Raw genomic sequence first — 20304 nt, 5'->3', positions numbered from 1 at the left:
CTAAACTTAAGTCGTACGTAGATTTACCAATGGTATCATGTAGTCTGAGACGGTGAATATCATTTCACCAATTCAATATTCAAAATATAGCCATGGTTATAGTATCAAATGAACTTTATAAAGCTGATCAACAGCTAATAGCTCATTATTTCATTTCAGAACATCTCTGCACCTCATTATAGCAGATTGGCTCTGTGGCGCAATGGATAGCGCATTGGACTTCTAGGTGAATGTAAAAAAGATATTCAAAGGTTGTTGGTTCGAATCCCACCAGAGTCAGTTTTATCCCTGTTATCCTGTTATCCCAAGTACCAATTCATTATTATATTCTCTGTATTTAGTACTAATACCGGCAACCATCTTAACCCCTTGCGTGCTGATGACAGAACGGTTCCGTCATCAGCTACGGGTGAGCTGTGCTGATGACGAAACCGTTCCGTCATGACTCCGCCCGCGCAAGGCGGAGTCAGCACAGGCGGAAAATACGCCCCGCACGCAAGGGGTTAAAAAACGTAGTGATAGTTGGGACACTTCCTAATGTTGATAATGTCATTTTGTGGGGTGCTGCCTCAGAGCCTGGATAGCTCAGTCGGTAGAGCATCAGACTTTTAATCTGAGGGCCCAGGGTTCAAGTCCCTGTTCAGGCGGCTTGGTTAAAGAAAATGTATATCAATTGCATACTCTTTTCAGGATCCAATGAATGGGAATTCCAATTACAGATGGTTCAAAAAAGTCTTGATCGAGTCCTTACATACCCATCTGTGCTCTACTTTCTTTGACAAGGGTTAAGAAGACTTACCCAAACTGTATCATGTAGTTTGACATGTTGATTATCTTTTATCCAATTCAATGTTCAAAATGTAAGCTAGTGTCCGATTAATTTGATAAAGTTGGTCAACAACTTATAGGTCATCTTTTTATTTGTGAATCTCTGATCACCTTGTTGAATCAGGTCGGATCTCTGGTGCAATGGATTGCGGCTTGGAGTCCTAGGCGAATGTAGCAAAAGCATTCAAACGCTAAGGGTTCGAACACCAACTGGGTCAATTTTATCCCTCCTCTATTTTATAACTAATTGAAACAGTAACCAGCAATCCTGCTTCTCCATCACCAGAAACATTTACCAAAATGGCAGTGAAAGAAAGTCTACTTAAACAGAGACTGTTTGCTTTGAAAATGTTGCATAGTCTATGCCCAAGAGGAAATTCCCAATGATACTGCTGAAAATGTAATTTAGGAGTTAGTAATAGTATTTGGCCCTTTATTAATTTCACTGTGTCATTTTAAACACGTGATTTCTATGTCATCCGAAAATGAGATAGTACAAATTTCCGGAGTTATAATGGATTACGTGTGCTGCTGAAATTTCAAATGCTTATAATATCAATTCATTATTAAACTCTAGAATATTGATTGCTAATATATGTAATTATATAAATATACAAAGTGTAGGTCAGTGTACGTCCACATTTGTTTAGCTGATTTTAAGGTAGAGTATAGCAGAGCCTGGATAGCTCAGTCGGTAGAGCATCAGACTTTTAATCTGAGGGTCCAGGGTTCAAGTCCCTGTTCAGGCGGTTGTTTCCTTTAAAGAAAAAGTACTCTAATTGTATGCTCTTTTTGTGGACCCCTGCATGACAAATAAGATATTCCATTACTAAAATTGCAAAAACGTCTTTCATGGAGTTGTGAAATACACATCTGTCTCACATATTATGTGCCATTTGACTAAACTTAAGTCGTACGTAGATTTACCAATGGTATCATGTAGTCTGAGACGGTGAATATCATTTCACCAATTCAATATTCAAAATATAGCCATGGTTATAGTATCAAATGAACTTTATAAAGCTGATCAACAGCTAATAGCTCATTATTTCATTTCAGAACATCTCTGCACCTCATTATAGCAGATTGGCTCTGTGGCGCAATGGATAGCGCATTGGACTTCTAGGTGAATGTAAAAAAGATATTCAAAGGTTGTTGGTTCGAATCCCACCAGAGTCAGTTTTATCCCTGTTATCCTGTTATCCCAAGTACCAATTCATTATTATATTCTCTGTATTTAGTACTAATACCGGCAACCATCTTAACCCCTTGCGTGCTGATGACAGAACGGTTCCGTCATCAGCTACGGGTGAGCTGTGCTGATGACGAAACCGTTCCGTCATGACTCCGCCCGCGCAAGGCGGAGTCAGCACAGGCGGAAAATACGCCCCGCACGCAAGGGGTTAAAAAACGTAGTGATAGTTGGGACACTTCCTAATGTTGATAATGTCATTTTGTGGGGTGCTGCCTCAGAGCCTGGATAGCTCAGTCGGTAGAGCATCAGACTTTTAATCTGAGGGCCCAGGGTTCAAGTCCCTGTTCAGGCGGCTTGGTTAAAGAAAATGTATATCAATTGCATACTCTTTTCAGGATCCAATGAATGGGAATTCCAATTACAGATGGTTCAAAAAAGTCTTGATCGAGTCCTTACATACCCATCTGTGCTCTACTTTCTTTGACAAGGGTTAAGAAGACTTACCCAAACTGTATCATGTAGTTTGACATGTTGATTATCTTTTATCCAATTCAATGTTCAAAATGTAAGCTAGTGTCCGATTAATTTGATAAAGTTGGTCAACAACTTATAGGTCATCTTTTTATTTGTGAATCTCTGATCACCTTGTTGAATCAGGTCGGATCTCTGGTGCAATGGATTGCGGCTTGGAGTCCTAGGCGAATGTAGCAAAAGCATTCAAACGCTAAGGGTTCGAACACCAACTGGGTCAATTTTATCCCTCCTCTATTTTATAACTAATTGAAACAGTAACCAGCAATCCTGCTTCTCCATCACCAGAAACATTTACCAAAATGGCAGTGAAAGAAAGTCTACTTAAACAGAGACTGTTTGCTTTGAAAATGTTGCATAGTCTATGCCCAAGAGGAAATTCCCAATGATACTGCTGAAAATGTAATTTAGGAGTTAGTAATAGTATTTGGCCCTTTATTAATTTCACTGTGTCATTTTAAACACGTGATTTCTATGTCATCCGAAAATGAGATAGTACAAATTTCCGGAGTTATAATGGATTACGTGTGCTGCTGAAATTTCAAATGCTTATAATATCAATTCATTATTAAACTCTAGAATATTGATTGCTAATATATGTAATTATATAAATATACAAAGTGTAGGTCAGTGTACGTCCACATTTGTTTAGCTGATTTTAAGGTAGAGTATAGCAGAGCCTGGATAGCTCAGTCGGTAGAGCATCAGACTTTTAATCTGAGGGTCCAGGGTTCAAGTCCCTGTTCAGGCGGTTGTTTCCTTTAAAGAAAAAGTACTCTAATTGTATGCTCTTTTTGTGGACCCCTGCATGACAAATAAGATATTCCATTACTAAAATTGCAAAAACGTCTTTCATGGAGTTGTGAAATACACATCTGTCTCACATATTATGTGCCATTTGACTAAACTTAAGTCGTACGTAGATTTACCAATGGTATCATGTAGTCTGAGACGGTGAATATCATTTCACCAATTCAATATTCAAAATATAGCCATGGTTATAGTATCAAATGAACTTTATAAAGCTGATCAACAGCTAATAGCTCATTATTTCATTTCAGAACATCTCTGCACCTCATTATAGCAGATTGGCTCTGTGGCGCAATGGATAGCGCATTGGACTTCTAGGTGAATGTAAAAAAGATATTCAAAGGTTGTTGGTTCGAATCCCACCAGAGTCAGTTTTATCCCTGTTATCCTGTTATCCCAAGTACCAATTCATTATTATATTCTCTGTATTTAGTACTAATACCGGCAACCATCTTAACCCCTTGCGTGCTGATGACAGAACGGTTCCGTCATCAGCTACGGGTGAGCTGTGCTGTGCTGTGCTCTACTTTCTTTGACAAGGGTTAAGAAGACTTACCCAAACTGTATCATGTAGTTTGACATGTTGATTATCTTTTATCCAATTCAATGTTCAAAATGTAAGCTAGTGTCCGATTAATTTGATAAAGTTGGTCAACAACTTATAGGTCATCTTTTTATTTGTGAATCTCTGATCACCTTGTTGAATCAGGTCGGATCTCTGGTGCAATGGATTGCGGCTTGGAGTCCTAGGCGAATGTAGCAAAAGCATTCAAACGCTAAGGGTTCGAACACCAACTGGGTCAATTTTATCCCTCCTCTATTTTATAACTAATTGAAACAGTAACCAGCAATCCTGCTTCTCCATCACCAGAAACATTTACCAAAATGGCAGTGAAAGAAAGTCTACTTAAACAGAGACTGTTTGCTTTGAAAATGTTGCATAGTCTATGCCCAAGAGGAAATTCCCAATGATACTGCTGAAAATGTAATTTAGGAGTTAGTAATAGTATTTGGCCCTTTATTAATTTCACAGTGTCATTTTAAACACGTGATTTCTATGTCATCCGAAAATGAGATAGTACAAATTTCCGGAGTTATAATGGATTACGTGTGCTGCTGAAATTTCAAATGCTTATAATATCAATTCATTATTAAACTCTAGAATATTGATTGCTAATATATGTAATTATATAAATATACAAAGTGTAGGTCAGTGTACGTCCACATTTGTTTAGCTGATTTTAAGGTAGAGTATAGCAGAGCCTGGATAGCTCAGTCGGTAGAGCATCAGACTTTTAATCTGAGGGTCCAGGGTTCAAGTCCCTGTTCAGGCGGTTGTTTCCTTTAAAGAAAAAGTACTCTAATTGTATGCTCTTTTTGTGGACCCCTGCATGACGAATAAGATATTCCATTACTAAAATTGCAAAAACGTCTTACATGGAGTTGTGAAATACACATCTGTCTCACATATTATGTGCCATTTGACTAAACTTAAGTCGTACGTAGATTTACCAATGGTATCATGTAGTCTGAGACGGTGAATATCATTTCACCAATTCAATATTCAAAATATAGCCATGGTTATAGTATCAAATGAACTTTATAAAGCTGATCAACAGCTAATAGCTCATTATTTCATTTCAGAACATCTCTGCACCTCATTATAGCAGATTGGCTCTGTGGCGCAATGGATAGCGCATTCGACTTCTAGGTGAATGTAAAAAAGATATTCAAAGGTTGTGGGTTCAAATCCCACCAGAGTCAGTTTTATCCCTGTTATCCTGTTATCCCAGGTACCAATTCATTATTATATTCTCTGTATTTAGTACTAATACCGGCAACCATCTTAACCCCTTGCGTGCTGATGACAGAACGGTTCCGTCATCAGCTACGGGTGAGCTGTGCTGATGACGAAACCGTTCCGTCATGACTCCGCCCGCGCAAGGCGGAGTCAGCACAGGCGGAAAATACGCCCCGCACGCAAGGGGTTAAAAAACGTAGTGATAGTTGGGACACTTCCTAATGTTGATAATGTCATTTTGTGGGGTGCTGCCTCAGAGCCTGGATAGCTCAGTCGGTAGAGCATCAGACTTTTAATCTGAGGGCCCAGGGTTCAAGTCCCTGTTCAGGCGGCTTGGTTAAAGAAAATGTATATCAATTGCATACTCTTTTCAGGATCCAATGAATGGGAATTCCAATTACAGATGGTTCAAAAAAGTCTTGATCGAGTCCTTACATACCCATCTGTGCTCTACTTTCTTTGACAAGGGTTAAGAAGACTTACCCAAACTGTATCATGTAGTTTGAGACATGTTGATTATCTTTTATCCAATTCAATGTTCAAAATGTAAGCTAGTGTCCGATTAATTTGATAAAGTTGGTCAACAACTTATAGGTCATCTTTTTATTTGTGAATCTCTGATCACCTTGTTGAATCAGGTCGGATCTCTGGTGCAATGGATTGCGGCTTGGAGTCCTAGGCGAATGTAGCAAAAGCATTCAAACGCTAAGGGTTCGAACACCAACTGGGTCAATTTTATCCCTCCTCTATTTTATAACTAATTGAAACAGTAACCAGCAATCCTGCTTCTCCATCACCAGAAACATTTACCAAAATGGCAGTGAAAGAAAGTCTACTTAAACAGAGACTGTTTGCTTTGAAAATGTTCCATAGTCTATGCCCAAGAGGAAATTCCCAATGATACTGCTGAAAATGTAATTTAGGAGTTAGTAATAGTATTTGGCCCTTTATTAATTTCACTGTGTCATTTTAAACACGTGATTTCTATGTCATCCGAAAATGAGATAGTACAAATTTCCGGAGTTATAATGGATTACGTGTGCTGCTGAAATTTCAAATGCTTAAAATATCAATTCATTATTAAACTCTAGAATATTGATTGCTAATATATGTAATTATATAAATATACAAAGTGTAGGTCAGTGTACGTCCACATTTGTTTAGCTGATTTTAAGGTAGAGTATAGCAGAGCCTGGATAGCTCAGTCGGTAGAGCATCAGACTTTTAATCTGAGGGTCCAGGGTTCAAGTCCCTGTTCAGGCGGTTGTTTCCTTTAAAGAAAAAGTACTCTAATTGTATGCTCTTTTTGTGGACCCCTGCATGACGAATAAGATATTCCATTACTAAAATTGCAAAAACGTCTTACATGGAGTTGTGAAATACACATCTGTCTCACATATTATGTGCCATTTGACTAAACTTAAGTCGTACGTAGATTTACCAATGGTATCATGTAGTCTGAGACGGTGAATATCATTTCACCAATTCAATATTCAAAATATAGCCATGGTTATAGTATCAAATGAACTTTATAAAGCTGATCAACAGCTAATAGCTCATTATTTCATTTCAGAACATCTCTGCACCTCATTATAGCAGATTGGCTCTGTGGCGCAATGGATAGCGCATTCGACTTCTAGGTGAATGTAAAAAAGATATTCAAAGGTTGTGGGTTCAAATCCCACCAGAGTCAGTTTTATCCCTGTTATCCTGTTATCCCAGGTACCAATTCATTATTATATTCTCTGTATTTAGTACTAATACCGGCAACCATCTTAACCCCTTGCGTGCTGATGACAGAACGGTTCCGTCATCAGCTACGGGTGAGCTGTGCTGATGACGAAACCGTTCCGTCATGACTCCGCCCGCGCAAGGCGGAGTCAGCACAGGCGGAAAATACGCCCCGCACGCAAGGGGTTAAAAAACGTAGTGATAGTTGGGACACTTCCTAATGTTGATAATGTCATTTTGTGGGGTGCTGCCTCAGAGCCTGGATAGCTCAGTCGGTAGAGCATCAGACTTTTAATCTGAGGGCCCAGGGTTCAAGTCCCTGTTCAGGCGGCTTGGTTAAAGAAAATGTATATCAATTGCATACTCTTTTCAGGATCCAATGAATGGGAATTCCAATTACAGATGGTTCAAAAAAGTCTTGATCGAGTCCTTACATACCCATCTGTGCTCTACTTTCTTTGACAAGGGTTAAGAAGACTTACCCAAACTGTATCATGTAGTTTGAGACATGTTGATTATCTTTTATCCAATTCAATGTTCAAAATGTAAGCTAGTGTCCGATTAATTTGATAAAGTTGGTCAACAACTTATAGGTCATCTTTTTATTTGTGAATCTCTGATCACCTTGTTGAATCAGGTCGGATCTCTGGTGCAATGGATTGCGGCTTGGAGTCCTAGGCGAATGTAGCAAAAGCATTCAAACGCTAAGGGTTCGAACACCAACTGGGTCAATTTTATCCCTCCTCTATTTTATAACTAATTGAAACAGTAACCAGCAATCCTGCTTCTCCATCACCAGAAACATTTACCAAAATGGCAGTGAAAGAAAGTCTACTTAAACAGAGACTGTTTGCTTTGAAAATGTTCCATAGTCTATGCCCAAGAGGAAATTCCCAATGATACTGCTGAAAATGTAATTTAGGAGTTAGTAATAGTATTTGGCCCTTTATTAATTTCACAGTGTCATTTTAAACACGTGATTTCTATGTCATCCGAAAATGAGATAGTACAAATTTCCGGAGTTATAATGGATTACGTGTGCTGCTGAAATTTCAAATGCTTATAATATCAATTCATTATTAAACTCTAGAATATTGATTGCTAATATATGTAATTATATAAATATACAAAGTGTAGGTCAGTGTACGTCCACATTTGTTTAGCTGATTTTAAGGTAGAGTATAGCAGAGCCTGGATAGCTCAGTCGGTAGAGCATCAGACTTTTAATCTGAGGGTCCAGGGTTCAAGTCCCTGTTCAGGCGGTTGTTTCCTTTAAAGAAAAAGTACTCTAATTGTATGCTCTTTTTGTGGACCCCTGCATGACGAATAAGATATTCCATTACTAAAATTGCAAAAACGTCTTACATGGAGTTGTGAAATACACATCTGTCTCACATATTATGTGCCATTTGACTAAACTTAAGTCGTACGTAGATTTACCAATGGTATCATGTAGTCTGAGACGGTGAATATCATTTCACCAATTCAATATTCAAAATATAGCCATGGTTATAGTATCAAATGAACTTTATAAAGCTGATCAACAGCTAATAGCTCATTATTTCATTTCAGAACATCTCTGCACCTCATTATAGCAGATTGGCTCTGTGGCGCAATGGATAGCGCATTCGACTTCTAGGTGAATGTAAAAAAGATATTCAAAGGTTGTGGGTTCAAATCCCACCAGAGTCAGTTTTATCCCTGTTATCCTGTTATCCCAGGTACCAATTCATTATTATATTCTCTGTATTTAGTACTAATACCGGCAACCATCTTAACCCCTTGCGTGCTGATGACAGAACGGTTCCGTCATCAGCTACGGGTGAGCTGTGCTGATGACGAAACCGTTCCGTCATGACTCCGCCCGCGCAAGGCGGAGTCAGCACAGGCGGAAAATACGCCCCGCACGCAAGGGGTTAAAAAACGTAGTGATAGTTGGGACACTTCCTAATGTTGATAATGTCATTTTGTGGGGTGCTGCCTCAGAGCCTGGATAGCTCAGTCGGTAGAGCATCAGACTTTTAATCTGAGGGCCCAGGGTTCAAGTCCCTGTTCAGGCGGCTTGGTTAAAGAAAATGTATATCAATTGCATACTCTTTTCAGGATCCAATGAATGGGAATTCCAATTACAGATGGTTCAAAAAAGTCTTGATCGAGTCCTTACATACCCATCTGTGCTCTACTTTCTTTGACAAGGGTTAAGAAGACTTACCCAAACTGTATCATGTAGTTTGAGACATGTTGATTATCTTTTATCCAATTCAATGTTCAAAATGTAAGCTAGTGTCCGATTAATTTGATAAAGTTGGTCAACAACTTATAGGTCATCTTTTTATTTGTGAATCTCTGATCACCTTGTTGAATCAGGTCGGATCTCTGGTGCAATGGATTGCGGCTTGGAGTCCTAGGCGAATGTAGCAAAAGCATTCAAACGCTAAGGGTTCGAACACCAACTGGGTCAATTTTATCCCTCCTCTATTTTATAACTAATTGAAACAGTAACCAGCAATCCTGCTTCTCCATCACCAGAAACATTTACCAAAATGGCAGTGAAAGAAAGTCTACTTAAACAGAGACTGTTTGCTTTGAAAATGTTCCATAGTCTATGCCCAAGAGGAAATTCCCAATGATACTGCTGAAAATGTAATTTAGGAGTTAGTAATAGTATTTGGCCCTTTATTAATTTCACTGTGTCATTTTAAACACGTGATTTCTATGTCATCCGAAAATGAGATAGTACAAATTTCCGGAGTTATAATGGATTACGTGTGCTGCTGAAATTTCAAATGCTTAAAATATCAATTCATTATTAAACTCTAGAATATTGATTGCTAATATATGTAATTATATAAATATACAAAGTGTAGGTCAGTGTACGTCCACATTTGTTTAGCTGATTTTAAGGTAGAGTATAGCAGAGCCTGGATAGCTCAGTCGGTAGAGCATCAGACTTTTAATCTGAGGGTCCAGGGTTCAAGTCCCTGTTCAGGCGGTTGTTTCCTTTAAAGAAAAAGTACTCTAATTGTATGCTCTTTTTGTGGACCCCTGCATGACGAATAAGATATTCCATTACTAAAATTGCAAAAACGTCTTACATGGAGTTGTGAAATACACATCTGTCTCACATATTATGTGCCATTTGACTAAACTTAAGTCGTACGTAGATTTACCAATGGTATCATGTAGTCTGAGACGGTGAATATCATTTCACCAATTCAATATTCAAAATATAGCCATGGTTATAGTATCAAATGAACTTTATAAAGCTGATCAACAGCTAATAGCTCATTATTTCATTTCAGAACATCTCTGCACCTCATTATAGCAGATTGGCTCTGTGGCGCAATGGATAGCGCATTCGACTTCTAGGTGAATGTAAAAAAGATATTCAAAGGTTGTGGGTTCAAATCCCACCAGAGTCAGTTTTATCCCTGTTATCCTGTTATCCCAGGTACCAATTCATTATTATATTCTCTGTATTTAGTACTAATACCGGCAACCATCTTAACCCCTTGCGTGCTGATGACAGAACGGTTCCGTCATCAGCTACGGGTGAGCTGTGCTGATGACGAAACCGTTCCGTCATGACTCCGCCCGCGCAAGGCGGAGTCAGCACAGGCGGAAAATACGCCCCGCACGCAAGGGGTTAAAAAACGTAGTGATAGTTGGGACACTTCCTAATGTTGATAATGTCATTTTGTGGGGTGCTGCCTCAGAGCCTGGATAGCTCAGTCGGTAGAGCATCAGACTTTTAATCTGAGGGCCCAGGGTTCAAGTCCCTGTTCAGGCGGCTTGGTTAAAGAAAATGTATATCAATTGCATACTCTTTTCAGGATCCAATGAATGGGAATTCCAATTACAGATGGTTCAAAAAAGTCTTGATCGAGTCCTTACATACCCATCTGTGCTCTACTTTCTTTGACAAGGGTTAAGAAGACTTACCCAAACTGTATCATGTAGTTTGAGACATGTTGATTATCTTTTATCCAATTCAATGTTCAAAATGTAAGCTAGTGTCCGATTAATTTGATAAAGTTGGTCAACAACTTATAGGTCATCTTTTTATTTGTGAATCTCTGATCACCTTGTTGAATCAGGTCGGATCTCTGGTGCAATGGATTGCGGCTTGGAGTCCTAGGCGAATGTAGCAAAAGCATTCAAACGCTAAGGGTTCGAACACCAACTGGGTCAATTTTATCCCTCCTCTATTTTATAACTAATTGAAACAGTAACCAGCAATCCTGCTTCTCCATCACCAGAAACATTTACCAAAATGGCAGTGAAAGAAAGTCTACTTAAACAGAGACTGTTTGCTTTGAAAATGTTCCATAGTCTATGCCCAAGAGGAAATTCCCAATGATACTGCTGAAAATGTAATTTAGGAGTTAGTAATAGTATTTGGCCCTTTATTAATTTCACTGTGTCATTTTAAACACGTGATTTCTATGTCATCCGAAAATGAGATAGTACAAATTTCCGGAGTTATAATGGATTACGTGTGCTGCTGAAATTTCAAATGCTTAAAATATCAATTCATTATTAAACTCTAGAATATTGATTGCTAATATATGTAATTATATAAATATACAAAGTGTAGGTCAGTGTACGTCCACATTTGTTTAGCTGATTTTAAGGTAGAGTATAGCAGAGCCTGGATAGCTCAGTCGGTAGAGCATCAGACTTTTAATCTGAGGGTCCAGGGTTCAAGTCCCTGTTCAGGCGGTTGTTTCCTTTAAAGAAAAAGTACTCTAATTGTATGCTCTTTTTGTGGACCCCTGCATGACGAATAAGATATTCCATTACTAAAATTGCAAAAACGTCTTACATGGAGTTGTGAAATACACATCTGTCTCACATATTATGTGCCATTTGACTAAACTTAAGTCGTACGTAGATTTACCAATGGTATCATGTAGTCTGAGACGGTGAATATCATTTCACCAATTCAATATTCAAAATATAGCCATGGTTATAGTATCAAATGAACTTTATAAAGCTGATCAACAGCTAATAGCTCATTATTTCATTTCAGAACATCTCTGCACCTCATTATAGCAGATTGGCTCTGTGGCGCAATGGATAGCGCATTCGACTTCTAGGTGAATGTAAAAAAGATATTCAAAGGTTGTGGGTTCAAATCCCACCAGAGTCAGTTTTATCCCTGTTATCCTGTTATCCCAGGTACCAATTCATTATTATATTCTCTGTATTTAGTACTAATACCGGCAACCATCTTAACCCCTTGCGTGCTGATGACAGAACGGTTCCGTCATCAGCTACGGGTGAGCTGTGCTGATGACGAAACCGTTCCGTCATGACTCCGCCCGCGCAAGGCGGAGTCAGCACAGGCGGAAAATACGCCCCGCACGCAAGGGGTTAAAAAACGTAGTGATAGTTGGGACACTTCCTAATGTTGATAATGTCATTTTGTGGGGTGCTGCCTCAGAGCCTGGATAGCTCAGTCGGTAGAGCATCAGACTTTTAATCTGAGGGCCCAGGGTTCAAGTCCCTGTTCAGGCGGCTTGGTTAAAGAAAATGTATATCAATTGCATACTCTTTTCAGGATCCAATGAATGGGAATTCCAATTACAGATGGTTCAAAAAAGTCTTGATCGAGTCCTTACATACCCATCTGTGCTCTACTTTCTTTGACAAGGGTTAAGAAGACTTACCCAAACTGTATCATGTAGTTTGAGACATGTTGATTATCTTTTATCCAATTCAATGTTCAAAATGTAAGCTAGTGTCCGATTAATTTGATAAAGTTGGTCAACAACTTATAGGTCATCTTTTTATTTGTGAATCTCTGATCACCTTGTTGAATCAGGTCGGATCTCTGGTGCAATGGATTGCGGCTTGGAGTCCTAGGCGAATGTAGCAAAAGCATTCAAACGCTAAGGGTTCGAACACCAACTGGGTCAATTTTATCCCTCCTCTATTTTATAACTAATTGAAACAGTAACCAGCAATCCTGCTTCTCCATCACCAGAAACATTTACCAAAATGGCAGTGAAAGAAAGTCTACTTAAACAGAGACTGTTTGCTTTGAAAATGTTCCATAGTCTATGCCCAAGAGGAAATTCCCAATGATACTGCTGAAAATGTAATTTAGGAGTTAGTAATAGTATTTGGCCCTTTATTAATTTCACTGTGTCATTTTAAACACGTGATTTCTATGTCATCCGAAAATGAGATAGTACAAATTTCCGGAGTTATAATGGATTACGTGTGCTGCTGAAATTTCAAATGCTTAAAATATCAATTCATTATTAAACTCTAGAATATTGATTGCTAATATATGTAATTATATAAATATACAAAGTGTAGGTCAGTGTACGTCCACATTTGTTTAGCTGATTTTAAGGTAGAGTATAGCAGAGCCTGGATAGCTCAGTCGGTAGAGCATCAGACTTTTAATCTGAGGGTCCAGGGTTCAAGTCCCTGTTCAGGCGGTTGTTTCCTTTAAAGAAAAAGTACTCTAATTGTATGCTCTTTTTGTGGACCCCTGCATGACAAATAAGATATTCCATTACTAAAATTGCAAAAACGTCTTTCATGGAGTTGTGAAATACACATCTGTCTCACATATTATGTGCCATTTGACTAAACTTAAGTCGTACGTAGATTTACCAATGGTATCATGTAGTCTGAGACGGTGAATATCATTTCACCAATTCAATATTCAAAATATAGCCATGGTTATAGTATCAAATGAACTTTATAAAGCTGATCAATAGCTCATTATTTCATTTCAGAACATCTCTGCACCTCATTATAGCAGATTGGCTCTGTGGCGCAATGGATAGCGCATTCGACTTCTAGGTGAATGTAAAAAAGATATTCAAAGGTTGTGGGTTCAAATCCCACCAGAGTCAGTTTTATCCCTGTTATCCTGTTATCCCAAGTACCAATTCATTATTATATTCTCTGTATTTAGTACTAATACCGGCAACCATCTTAACCCCTTGCGTGCTGATGACAGAACGGTTCCGTCATCAGCTACGGGTGAGCTGTGCTGATGACGAAACCGTTCCGTCATGACTCCGCCCGCGCAAGGCGGAGTCAGCACAGGCGGAAAATACGCCCCGCACGCAAGGGGTTAAAAAACGTAGTGATAGTTGGGACACTTCCTAATGTTGATAATGTCATTTTGTGGGGTGCTGCCTCGGAGCCTGGATAGCTCAGTCGGTAGAGCATCAGACTTTTAATCTGAGGGCCCAGGGTTCAAGTCCCTGTTCAGGCGGCTTGGTTAAAAAAAATGTATATCAATTGCATACTCTTTTCAGGATCCAATGAATGGGAATTCCAATTACAGATGGTTCAAAAAAGTCTTGATCGAGTCCTTACATACCCATCTGTGCTCTACTTTCTTTGACAAGGGTTAAGAAGACTTACCCAAACTGTATCATGTAGTTTGACATGTTGATTATCTTTTATCCAATTCAATGTTCAAAATGTAAGCTAGTGTCCGATTAATTTGATAAAGTTGGTCAACAACTTATAGGTCATCTTTTTATTTGTGAATCTCTGATCACCTTGTTGAATCAGGTCGGATCTCTGGTGCAATGGATTGCGGCTTGGAGTCCTAGGCGTATGTAGCAAAAGCATTCAAACGCTAAGGGTTCGAACACCAACTGGGTCAATTTTATCCCTCCTCTATTTTATAACTAATTGAAACAGTAACCAGCAATCCTGCTTCTCCATCACCAGAAACATTTACCAAAATGGCAGTGAAAGAAAGTCTACTTAAACAGAGACTGTTTGCTTTGAAAATGTTGCATAGTCTATGCCCAAGAGGAAATTCCCAATGATACTGCTGAAAATGTAATTTAGGAGTTAGTAATAGTATTTGGCCCTTTATTAATTTCACAGTGTCATTTTAAACACGTGATTTCTATGTCATCCGAAAATGAGATAGTACAAATTTCCGGAGTTATAATGGATTACGTGTGCTGCTGAAATTTCAAATGCTTATAATATCAATTCATTATTAAACTCTAGAATATTGATTGCTAATATATGTAATTATATAAATATACAAAGTGTAGGTCAGTGTACGTCCACATTTGTTTAGCTGATTTTAAGGTAGAGTATGGCAGAGCCTGGATAGCTCAGTCGGTAGAGCATCAGACTTTTAATCTGAGGGTCCAGGGTTCAAGTCCCTGTTCAGGCGGTTGTTTCCTTTAAAGAAAAAGTACTCTAATTGTATGCTCTTTTTGTGGACCCCTGCATGACGAATAAGATATTCCATTACTAAAATTGCAAAAACTTCTTACATGGAGTTGTGAAATACACATCTGTCTCACATATTATGTGCCATTTGACTAAACTTAAGTCGTACGTAGATTTACCAATGGTATCATGTAGTCTGAGACGGTGAATATCATTTCACCAATTCAATATTCAAAATATAGCCATGGTTATAGTATCAAATGAACTTTATAAAGCTGATCAACAGCTAATAGCTCATTATTTCATTTCAGAACATCTCTGCACCTCATTATAGCAGATTGGCTCTGTGGCGCAATGGATAGCACATTGGACTTCTAGGTGAATGTAAAAAAGATATTCAAAGGTTGTGGGTTCGAATCCCACCAGAGTCAGTTTTATCCCTGTTATCCTGTTATCCCAAGTACCAATTCATTATTATATTCTCTGTATTTAGTACTAATACCGGCAACCATCTTAACCCCTTGCGTGCTGATGACAGAACGGTTCCGTCATCAGCTACGGGTGAGCTGTGCTGATGACGAAACCGTTCCGTCATGACTCCGCCCGCGCAAGGCGGAGTCAGCACAGGCGGAAAATACGCCCCGCACGCAAGGGGTTAAAAAACGTAGTGATAGTTGGGACACTTCCTAATGTTGATAATGTCATTTTGTGGGGTGCTGCCTCAGAGCCTGGATAGCTCAGTCGGTAGAGCATCAGACTTTTAATCTGAGGGCCCAGGGTTCAAGTCCCTGTTCAGGCGGCTTGGTTAAAGAAAATGTATATCAATTGCATACTCTTTTCAGGATCCAATGAATGGGAATTCCAATTACAGATGGTTCAAAAAAGTCTTGATCGAGTCCTTACATACCCATCTGTGCTCTACTTTCTTTGACAAGGGTTAAGAAGACTCACCCAAACTGTATCATGTAGTTTGACATGTTGATTATCTTTTATCCAATTCAATGTTCAAAATGTAAGCTAGTGTCCGATTAATTTGATAAAGTTGGTCAACAACTTATAGGTCATCTTTTTATTTGTGAATCTCTGATCACCTTGTTGAATCAGGTCGGATCTCTGGTGCAATGGATTGCGGCTTGGAGTCCTAGGCGAATGTAGCAAAAGCATTCAAACGCTAAGGGTTCGAACACCAACTGGGTCAATTTTATCCCTCCTCTATTTTATAACTAATTGAAACAGTAACCAGCAATCCTGCTTCTCCATCACCAGAAACATTTACCAAAATGGCAGTGAAAGAAAGTCTACTTAAACAGAGACTGTTTGCTTTGAAAATGTTGCATAGTCTATGCCCAAGAGGAAATTCCCAATGATACTGCTGAAAATGTAATTTAGGAGTTAGTAATAGTATTTGGCCCTTTATTAATTTCACTGTGTCATTTTAAACACGTGATTTCTATGTCATCCGAAAATGAGATAGTACAAATTTCCGGAGTTATAATGGATTACGTGTGCTGCTGAAATTTCAAATGCTTATAATATCAATTCATTATTAAACTCTAGAATATTGATTGCTAATATATGTAATTATATAAATATACAAAGTGTAGGTCAGTGTACGTCCACATTTGTTTAGCTGATTTTAAGGTAGAGTATAGCAGAGCCTGGATAGCTCAGTCGGTAGAGCATCAGACTTTTAATCTGAGGGTCCAGGGTTCAAGTCCCTGTTCAGGCGGTTGTTTCCTTTAAAGAAAAAGTACTCTAATTGTATGCTCTTTTTGTGGACCCCTGCATGACAAATAAGATATTCCATTACTAAAATTGCAAAAACGTCTTTCATGGAGTTGTGAAATACACATCTGTCTCACATATTATGTGCCATTTGACTAAACTTAAGTCGTACGTAGATTTACCAATGGTATCATGTAGTCTGAGACGGTGAATATCATTTCACCAATTCAATATTCAAAATATAGCCATGGTTATAGTATCAAATGAACTTTATAAAGCTGATCAACAGCTAATAGCTCATTATTTCATTTCAGAACATCTCTGCACCTCATTATAGCAGATTGGCTCTGTGGCGCAATGGATAGCGCATTGGACTTCTAGGTGAATGTAAAAAAGATATTCAAAGGTTGTTGGTTCGAATCCCACCAGAGTCAGTTTTATCCCTGTTATCCTGTTATCCCAAGTACCAATTCATTATTATATTCTCTGTATTTAGTACTAATACCGGCAACCATCTTAACCCCTTGCGTGCTGATGACAGAACGGTTCCGTCATCAGCTACGGGTGAGCTGTGCTGATGACGAAACCGTTCCGTCATGACTCCGCCCGCGCAAGGCGGAGTCAGCACAGGCGGAAAATACGCCCCGCACGCAAGGGGTTAAAAAACGTAGTGATAGTTGGGACACTTCCTAATGTTGATAATGTCATTTTGTGGGGTGCTGCCTCAGAGCCTGGATAGCTCAGTCGGTAGAGCATCAGACTTTTAATCTGAGGGCCCAGGGTTCAAGTCCCTGTTCAGGCGGCTTGGTTAAAGAAAATGTATATCAATTGCATACTCTTTTCAGGATCCAATGAATGGGAATTCCAATTACAGATGGTTCAAAAAAGTCTTGATCGAGTCCTTACATACCCATCTGTGCTCTACTTTCTTTGACAAGGGTTAAGAAGACTTACCCAAACTGTATCATGTAGTTTGACATGTTGATTATCTTTTATCCAATTCAATGTTCAAAATGTAAGCTAGTGTCCGATTAATTTGATAAAGTTGGTCAACAACTTATAGGTCATCTTTTTATTTGTGAATCTCTGATCACCTTGTTGAATCAGGTCGGATCTCTGGTGCAATGGATTGCGGCTTGGAGTCCTAGGCGAATGTAGCAAAAGCATTCAAACGCTAAGGGTTCGAACACCAACTGGGTCAATTTTATCCCTCCTCTATTTTATAACTAATTGAAACAGTAACCAGCAATCCTGCTTCTCCATCACCAGAAACATTTACCAAAATGGCAGTGAAAGAAAGTCTACTTAAACAGAGACTGTTTGCTTTGAAAATGTTGCATAGTCTATGCCCAAGAGGAAATTCCCAATGATACTGCTGAAAATGTAATTTAGGAGTTAGTAATAGTATTTGGCCCTTTATTAATTTCACTGTGTCATTTTAAACACGTGATTTCTATGTCATCCGAAAATGAGATAGTACAAATTTCCGGAGATATAATGGATTACGTGTGCTGCTGAAATTTCAAATGCTTATAATATCAATTCATTATTAAACTCTAGAATATTGATTGCTAATATATGTAATTATATAAATATACAAAGTGTAGGTCAGTGTACGTCCACATTTGTTTAGCTGATTTTAAGGTAGAGTATAGCAGAGCCTGGATAGCTCAGTCGGTAGAGCATCAGACTTTTAATCTGAGGGTCCAGGGTTCAAGTCCCTGTTCAGGCGGTTGTTTCCTTTAAAGAAAAAGTACTCTAATTGTATGCTCTTTTTGTGGACCCCTGCATGACAAATAAGATATTCCATTACTAAAATTGCAAAAACGTCTTTCATGGAGTTGTGAAATACACATCTGTCTCACATATTATGTGCCATTTGACTAAACTTAAGTCGTACGTAGATTTACCAATGGTATCATGTAGTCTGAGACGGTGAATATCATTTCACCAATTCAATATTCAAAATATAGCCATGGTTATAGTATCAAATGAACTTTATAAAGCTGATCAACAGCTAATAGCTCATTATTTCATTTCAGAACATCTCTGCACCTCATTATAGCAGATTGGCTCTGTGGCGCAATGGATAGCGCATTGGACTTCTAGGTGAATGTAAAAAAGATATTCAAAGGTTGTTGGTTCGAATCCCACCAGGGTCAGTTTTATCCCTGTTATCCTGTTATCCCAAGTACCAATTCATTATTATATTCTCTGTATTTAGTACTAATACCGGCAACCATCTTAACCCCTTGCGTGCTGATGACAGAACGGTTCCGTCATCAGCTACGGGTGAGCTGTGCTAATGACGAAACCGTTCCGTCATGACTCCGCCCGCGCAAGGCGGAGTCAGCACAGGCGGAAAATACGCCCCGCACGCAAGGGGTTAAAAAACGTAGTGATAGTTGGGACACTTCCTAATGTTGATAATGTCATTTTGTGGGGTGCTGCCTCAGAGCCTGGATAGCTCAGTCGGTAGAGCATCAGACTTTTAATCTGAGGGCCCAGGGTTCAAGTCCCTGTTCAGGCGGGTTGGTTAAAGAAAATGTATATCAATTGCATACTCTTTTCAGGATCCAATGAATGGGAATTCCAATTACAGATGGTTCAAAAAAGTCTTGATCGAGTCCTTACATACCCATCTGTGCTCTACTTTCTTTGACAAGGGTTAAGAAGACTTACCCAAACTGTATCATGTAGTTTGACATGTTGATTATCTTTTATCCAATTCAATGTTCAAAATGTAAGCTAGTGTCCGATTAATTTGATAAAGTTGGTCAACAACTTATAGGTCATCTTTTTATTTGTGAATCTCTGATCACCTTGTTGAATCAGGTCGGATCTCTGGTGCAATGGATTGCGGCTTGGAGTCCTAGGCGAATGTAGCAAAAGCATTCAAACGCTAAGGGTTCGAACACCAACTGGGTCAATTTTATCCCTCCTCTATTTTATAACTAATTGAAACAGTAACCAGCAATCCTGCTTCTCCATCACCAGAAACATTTACCAAAATGGCAGTGAAAGAAAGTCTACTTAAACAGAGACTGTTTGCTTTGAAAATGTTGCATAGTCTATGCCCAAGAGGAAATTCCCAATGATACTGCTGAAAATGTAATTTAGGAGTTAGTAATAGTATTTGGCCCTTTATTAATTTCACTGTGTCATTTTAAACACGTGATTTCTATGTCATCCGAAAATGAGATAGTACAAATTTCCGGAGTTATAATGGATTACGTGTGCTGCTGAAATTTCAAATGCTTATAATATCAATTCATTATTAAACTCTAGAATATTGATTGCTAATATATGTAATTATATAAATATACAAAGTGTAGGTCAGTGTACGTCCACATTTGTTTAGCTGATTTTAAGGTAGAGTATAGCAGAGCCTGGATAGCTCAGTCGGTAGAGCATCAGACTTTTAATCTGAGGGTCCAGGGTTCAAGTCCCTGTTCAGGCGGTTGTTTCCTTTAAAGAAAAAGTACTCTAATTGTATGCTCTTTTTGTGGAC

General features: G+C 38.7%; 35 non-coding genes across 35 annotated transcripts; all 35 read left to right on the top strand.

The window, feature by feature from the left end:
* The first annotated feature begins 188 nt into the window (after nucleotides 1-188).
* Nucleotides 189-279, top strand: TRNAR-UCU (transfer RNA arginine (anticodon UCU)). Its single transcript is given in 2 exon segments — nucleotides 189-225; nucleotides 244-279. It is a non-coding gene; the product is annotated as a tRNA-Arg (tRNA).
* A 295-nt stretch (nucleotides 280-574) lies between these two features.
* On the top strand, nucleotides 575-647 carry TRNAK-UUU (transfer RNA lysine (anticodon UUU)). The gene has a single exon. It is a non-coding gene; the product is annotated as a tRNA-Lys (tRNA).
* An 857-nt stretch (nucleotides 648-1504) lies between these two features.
* On the top strand, nucleotides 1505-1577 carry TRNAK-UUU (transfer RNA lysine (anticodon UUU)). The gene has a single exon. It is a non-coding gene; the product is annotated as a tRNA-Lys (tRNA).
* A 339-nt stretch (nucleotides 1578-1916) lies between these two features.
* Nucleotides 1917-2007, top strand: TRNAR-UCU (transfer RNA arginine (anticodon UCU)). The gene is given in 2 exon segments: nucleotides 1917-1953; nucleotides 1972-2007. It is a non-coding gene; the product is annotated as a tRNA-Arg (tRNA).
* Nucleotides 2008-2302: 295 nt separating this feature from the next.
* On the top strand, nucleotides 2303-2375 carry TRNAK-UUU (transfer RNA lysine (anticodon UUU)). Its single transcript has one exon. It is a non-coding gene; the product is annotated as a tRNA-Lys (tRNA).
* An 857-nt stretch (nucleotides 2376-3232) lies between these two features.
* On the top strand, nucleotides 3233-3305 carry TRNAK-UUU (transfer RNA lysine (anticodon UUU)). Its single transcript has one exon. It is a non-coding gene; the product is annotated as a tRNA-Lys (tRNA).
* Nucleotides 3306-3644: 339 nt separating this feature from the next.
* TRNAR-UCU (transfer RNA arginine (anticodon UCU)) lies at nucleotides 3645-3735 on the top strand. Its single transcript is given in 2 exon segments — nucleotides 3645-3681; nucleotides 3700-3735. It is a non-coding gene; the product is annotated as a tRNA-Arg (tRNA).
* Nucleotides 3736-4625: 890 nt separating this feature from the next.
* On the top strand, nucleotides 4626-4698 carry TRNAK-UUU (transfer RNA lysine (anticodon UUU)). Its single transcript has one exon. It is a non-coding gene; the product is annotated as a tRNA-Lys (tRNA).
* Nucleotides 4699-5037: 339 nt separating this feature from the next.
* TRNAR-UCU (transfer RNA arginine (anticodon UCU)) lies at nucleotides 5038-5128 on the top strand. Its single transcript is given in 2 exon segments — nucleotides 5038-5074; nucleotides 5093-5128. It is a non-coding gene; the product is annotated as a tRNA-Arg (tRNA).
* A 295-nt stretch (nucleotides 5129-5423) lies between these two features.
* Nucleotides 5424-5496, top strand: TRNAK-UUU (transfer RNA lysine (anticodon UUU)). The gene has a single exon. It is a non-coding gene; the product is annotated as a tRNA-Lys (tRNA).
* An 859-nt stretch (nucleotides 5497-6355) lies between these two features.
* Nucleotides 6356-6428, top strand: TRNAK-UUU (transfer RNA lysine (anticodon UUU)). The gene has a single exon. It is a non-coding gene; the product is annotated as a tRNA-Lys (tRNA).
* Nucleotides 6429-6767: 339 nt separating this feature from the next.
* TRNAR-UCU (transfer RNA arginine (anticodon UCU)) lies at nucleotides 6768-6858 on the top strand. Its single transcript is given in 2 exon segments — nucleotides 6768-6804; nucleotides 6823-6858. It is a non-coding gene; the product is annotated as a tRNA-Arg (tRNA).
* A 295-nt stretch (nucleotides 6859-7153) lies between these two features.
* On the top strand, nucleotides 7154-7226 carry TRNAK-UUU (transfer RNA lysine (anticodon UUU)). Its single transcript has one exon. It is a non-coding gene; the product is annotated as a tRNA-Lys (tRNA).
* Nucleotides 7227-8085: 859 nt separating this feature from the next.
* Nucleotides 8086-8158, top strand: TRNAK-UUU (transfer RNA lysine (anticodon UUU)). Its single transcript has one exon. It is a non-coding gene; the product is annotated as a tRNA-Lys (tRNA).
* A 339-nt stretch (nucleotides 8159-8497) lies between these two features.
* On the top strand, nucleotides 8498-8588 carry TRNAR-UCU (transfer RNA arginine (anticodon UCU)). The gene is given in 2 exon segments: nucleotides 8498-8534; nucleotides 8553-8588. It is a non-coding gene; the product is annotated as a tRNA-Arg (tRNA).
* A 295-nt stretch (nucleotides 8589-8883) lies between these two features.
* Nucleotides 8884-8956, top strand: TRNAK-UUU (transfer RNA lysine (anticodon UUU)). The gene has a single exon. It is a non-coding gene; the product is annotated as a tRNA-Lys (tRNA).
* An 859-nt stretch (nucleotides 8957-9815) lies between these two features.
* TRNAK-UUU (transfer RNA lysine (anticodon UUU)) lies at nucleotides 9816-9888 on the top strand. Its single transcript has one exon. It is a non-coding gene; the product is annotated as a tRNA-Lys (tRNA).
* Nucleotides 9889-10227: 339 nt separating this feature from the next.
* On the top strand, nucleotides 10228-10318 carry TRNAR-UCU (transfer RNA arginine (anticodon UCU)). The gene is given in 2 exon segments: nucleotides 10228-10264; nucleotides 10283-10318. It is a non-coding gene; the product is annotated as a tRNA-Arg (tRNA).
* Nucleotides 10319-10613: 295 nt separating this feature from the next.
* On the top strand, nucleotides 10614-10686 carry TRNAK-UUU (transfer RNA lysine (anticodon UUU)). Its single transcript has one exon. It is a non-coding gene; the product is annotated as a tRNA-Lys (tRNA).
* Nucleotides 10687-11545: 859 nt separating this feature from the next.
* On the top strand, nucleotides 11546-11618 carry TRNAK-UUU (transfer RNA lysine (anticodon UUU)). Its single transcript has one exon. It is a non-coding gene; the product is annotated as a tRNA-Lys (tRNA).
* A 339-nt stretch (nucleotides 11619-11957) lies between these two features.
* TRNAR-UCU (transfer RNA arginine (anticodon UCU)) lies at nucleotides 11958-12048 on the top strand. The gene is given in 2 exon segments: nucleotides 11958-11994; nucleotides 12013-12048. It is a non-coding gene; the product is annotated as a tRNA-Arg (tRNA).
* A 295-nt stretch (nucleotides 12049-12343) lies between these two features.
* On the top strand, nucleotides 12344-12416 carry TRNAK-UUU (transfer RNA lysine (anticodon UUU)). The gene has a single exon. It is a non-coding gene; the product is annotated as a tRNA-Lys (tRNA).
* Nucleotides 12417-13275: 859 nt separating this feature from the next.
* On the top strand, nucleotides 13276-13348 carry TRNAK-UUU (transfer RNA lysine (anticodon UUU)). Its single transcript has one exon. It is a non-coding gene; the product is annotated as a tRNA-Lys (tRNA).
* Nucleotides 13349-13680: 332 nt separating this feature from the next.
* Nucleotides 13681-13771, top strand: TRNAR-UCU (transfer RNA arginine (anticodon UCU)). The gene is given in 2 exon segments: nucleotides 13681-13717; nucleotides 13736-13771. It is a non-coding gene; the product is annotated as a tRNA-Arg (tRNA).
* Nucleotides 13772-14066: 295 nt separating this feature from the next.
* On the top strand, nucleotides 14067-14139 carry TRNAK-UUU (transfer RNA lysine (anticodon UUU)). The gene has a single exon. It is a non-coding gene; the product is annotated as a tRNA-Lys (tRNA).
* Nucleotides 14140-14996: 857 nt separating this feature from the next.
* On the top strand, nucleotides 14997-15069 carry TRNAK-UUU (transfer RNA lysine (anticodon UUU)). The gene has a single exon. It is a non-coding gene; the product is annotated as a tRNA-Lys (tRNA).
* Nucleotides 15070-15408: 339 nt separating this feature from the next.
* TRNAR-UCU (transfer RNA arginine (anticodon UCU)) lies at nucleotides 15409-15499 on the top strand. Its single transcript is given in 2 exon segments — nucleotides 15409-15445; nucleotides 15464-15499. It is a non-coding gene; the product is annotated as a tRNA-Arg (tRNA).
* A 295-nt stretch (nucleotides 15500-15794) lies between these two features.
* Nucleotides 15795-15867, top strand: TRNAK-UUU (transfer RNA lysine (anticodon UUU)). The gene has a single exon. It is a non-coding gene; the product is annotated as a tRNA-Lys (tRNA).
* An 857-nt stretch (nucleotides 15868-16724) lies between these two features.
* Nucleotides 16725-16797, top strand: TRNAK-UUU (transfer RNA lysine (anticodon UUU)). The gene has a single exon. It is a non-coding gene; the product is annotated as a tRNA-Lys (tRNA).
* Nucleotides 16798-17136: 339 nt separating this feature from the next.
* Nucleotides 17137-17227, top strand: TRNAR-UCU (transfer RNA arginine (anticodon UCU)). The gene is given in 2 exon segments: nucleotides 17137-17173; nucleotides 17192-17227. It is a non-coding gene; the product is annotated as a tRNA-Arg (tRNA).
* A 295-nt stretch (nucleotides 17228-17522) lies between these two features.
* Nucleotides 17523-17595, top strand: TRNAK-UUU (transfer RNA lysine (anticodon UUU)). The gene has a single exon. It is a non-coding gene; the product is annotated as a tRNA-Lys (tRNA).
* An 857-nt stretch (nucleotides 17596-18452) lies between these two features.
* TRNAK-UUU (transfer RNA lysine (anticodon UUU)) lies at nucleotides 18453-18525 on the top strand. Its single transcript has one exon. It is a non-coding gene; the product is annotated as a tRNA-Lys (tRNA).
* Nucleotides 18526-18864: 339 nt separating this feature from the next.
* On the top strand, nucleotides 18865-18955 carry TRNAR-UCU (transfer RNA arginine (anticodon UCU)). Its single transcript is given in 2 exon segments — nucleotides 18865-18901; nucleotides 18920-18955. It is a non-coding gene; the product is annotated as a tRNA-Arg (tRNA).
* A 295-nt stretch (nucleotides 18956-19250) lies between these two features.
* Nucleotides 19251-19323, top strand: TRNAK-UUU (transfer RNA lysine (anticodon UUU)). The gene has a single exon. It is a non-coding gene; the product is annotated as a tRNA-Lys (tRNA).
* An 857-nt stretch (nucleotides 19324-20180) lies between these two features.
* On the top strand, nucleotides 20181-20253 carry TRNAK-UUU (transfer RNA lysine (anticodon UUU)). Its single transcript has one exon. It is a non-coding gene; the product is annotated as a tRNA-Lys (tRNA).
* Nucleotides 20254-20304: the final 51 nt, after the last annotated feature.

The sequence above is a fragment of the Lissotriton vulgaris genome, chromosome 1_2 (assembly GCF_964263255.1).
Source record: "Lissotriton vulgaris chromosome 1_2, aLisVul1.2, whole genome shotgun sequence".
NCBI classification, from domain to species: Eukaryota; Metazoa; Chordata; class Amphibia; order Caudata; family Salamandridae; genus Lissotriton; species Lissotriton vulgaris.
Note: the sequence above shows the minus strand (reverse complement) of the source record. Positions and strands in the feature narration are given on the sequence as shown.